Source organism: Adiantum capillus-veneris, chromosome 5, assembly GCF_014529385.1.
Source record: "Adiantum capillus-veneris isolate H3 chromosome 5, ASM1452938v2, whole genome shotgun sequence".
Classification (NCBI taxonomy): domain Eukaryota; kingdom Viridiplantae; phylum Streptophyta; class Polypodiopsida; order Polypodiales; family Pteridaceae; genus Adiantum; species Adiantum capillus-veneris.
In genome coordinates, this window is record NC_140935.1 from 154,588,292 (window position 1) to 154,591,046 (window position 2,755).

General features: G+C 47.9%; 1 pseudogene; it reads left to right on the forward strand.

Annotated features, from left to right (window-relative positions):
- Positions 1–397: 397 nt before the first annotated feature.
- Positions 398–2,463, forward strand: LOC147458344 (protein disulfide-isomerase pseudogene; annotated as a pseudogene).
- Positions 2,464–2,755: the final 292 nt, after the last annotated feature.

Here is a 2,755-nt window from a genome sequence, read left to right on the forward strand (position 1 = left end):
ATTGTTAACAATTTTTGGCAGTGCGAAAAGTTTTAACTCATATTTTGTTTTTTTCGTAGCTCCTCAAAGGCAATTATTTTTCCACACAAACTTAAGTGAAGACATTACCCTTAGTACCCACTTACGCGTTAATTACAGTGACCACTACTCACACATTCGCACCAATCCACACGATAACTACTATGAAAAGGCCAACCAAGCAAGACTAGTTTCTATTTGTTTAGAAAAATGATCACTTCACGTGAATACGAGAATGGCGGTCTTGCCGACTTTTAAGTTTGACACTACGTACGTGTCAATACGTAAGAGTCACAGGCGGAGGAAGATCGAGTTCAGGAGGAATTATTTATTAGAAATTAGAAGAATGGGCCGCCGGGTACAAAATGGGTTGCTCCTTACATTGGCGCTCTGCGTAGTGATGGCGTTCTCATGCAACCGGCTGCCAATTAGGGCAGTTCAGGCCGAGGTCGTCGACAAGCCCAATATTGTGGACGAAGGCAGTGCAGCGGATAATTACGTGATTGTGCTGGATGCCTCCAATTTCACAGAGGTGGTAGCCCAGCACGCCTTCATTGTGGTGGAGTTCTATTCGCCCTGGTGCGCCCACTGCATACAGTTTGCCCCCGAATACGAGAAAGCCGCCGCCCTCCTTCGCTCTCACCAGTCCCCCATCGTCCTCGCCAAGATCGACGTCCATGCCAACCGCGACCTCGCCCTGCAACACAACTTGCAGAGCATCCCCCATCTCTCCATCTTCCTCAACCAAGGCTCCACAGAGCGCCCCTACAAGGGGCCCCTCCTCGCCGATGGCATCGTTTCCTACCTCAAGAAGCAGGCCAAACCCCCTTGCCCTCAAATAACCGCCTCCGAAGAGGGCGCCAAGGTTGTGAAAGACGCCGATTTCCTTGTTGTGGGCGTCTTCCCCGGCCTTGACTCTTCTGATGAGCTCGTTCAAAGCTTCATCTCCATCGCCGCAGAGCTCCAATCCGACTATGAGTTCAAGTACACTGTCGATGCTGGCTTTCTGCCTGCCATCCCCGCCTGCATCGCCAATATCGAAAACAGCAAACCGTCCGTCCGCGTTTACAAGAACTTCGACGAGGGCATCCACGTTTTTCAAAATAGCGTCGACGAGCTGCTGCTCGGCCAGGCCGATGCCATGAAGAAGCTCCTCGAGAGCGTCAGTATTCCACACGTCGTCTGGCTCAATTACAAGGACCCTGTGCAGATCGAGTACATCACCAAGATCTTGTCGGACTACCCTCAGGACGCCCAGGTTTTCCTTTTTGCAGACGCCTCTCAGGAGGATAAGCTGGAGGGAATGAAGGAGGCCTACCAGCAACTGGCAAAGGAGAACCAAGGCAAGGGGCTGAGGTTCATCATAGCCGACACTGTAGAAGGCGAAGGAGCCATGGATTACTTTGGGGTCCGGAAGGAGAAGATCCCGGCAGTCGTCATTTTCCGGGACAGCGATGAGAAGACGAAGTACATGTTGGAGCAGGCGGATGAAGCTTCCATGGCGGCATGGCTGCAGGGATACTTTCAGGGAGAGGTGGCAGAGTTCGTGAAGTCGGAGCCTGTCCCAGAGAGCAACGAACGGCCGGTGAAGGTGGTGGTGAGAGACACCATGGAAGCGATGGTGCTGCAGGCAGAGAAGAACGTGCTGCTGGAGTTTTACGCGCCGTGGTGTGGGCACTGCAAGCGTCTGGCCCCCATCTTGGAGGAGCTTGCAGAGGAGATGCAGGTCACACACCCGGACGTGGTCATCGCCAAGCTGGACGACACAGCAAACGACGTTGTGGACAAGCGCTTTGAAGTCGAGGGCTATCCCACCATGTATCTGCGCGTTGCTGCCTCCGGCGACGTGGTCAAGTTCGAGGGAGCGCCCACCAAGGACGCCATCTTGGCTTTCATTGACGCCAACATCGTCAAGGACGCCATTGCAGTACCTGAGGCATCATCACCCGTCCAAGACGACCCAAAAGACGAGCTGTAGCTCTCTTTCATGGGCACTCTAGGTCTTAGGGGAGATGTTAGCAATCTGCCCTTTATTTTTTGTCATGCCCTTTATTTGTATTAAATGACTAGCATTATTTTGGGCTTGGCTAGATCAACTCAAAATTTTGAAGCGATACAAAATGCAAAGCTAGTGGTTGACTACGCCCATTGTAACCCAAAAAAAGAATATTAAGGCAAGCATGACAGCATATAAATATATATGTTATTTCATTAGTGTCAAAAATGGCTTCATTAGTGTCAAAAATGGCTAGAAAAGGGCTTTTGTTAATATAAAGATTAAGGAATAGTCCAATAGTCATTCGACACCTATACAAAAGTATGGCACTCTTGTCTCCTCTATTTTGGGTTTTGACGGTCCTATTGTGGTAGAGAACGGCTAAATATCTTGATCACAAGGCCGACACTGCTATATTTAAGTGCTTTCGGCGAGTAAACTCATTAAATTTGCGGCCCAAAGTAGTGAAGCCTGATCTTTTATTCTATTCTATATTTCACAAAATTGTTGTCAAAAGATACAAAATCTCTATTCGAAGGCTCTAAAAACAAAGCCATTAATGACAAATCACTTACTTTTTTCAAACGTATATCTTTTTCACTTTCCCTCTATTTTCTACCTTATTGTGATCATTATGTATGTTGTTTTAAATTTAAATGACACCATGATACACAACTAAGAATAGAATAGTTGGTATTAAACTTTGAAGTACAAAACTATGAATTACCAAAGGGTGTATGT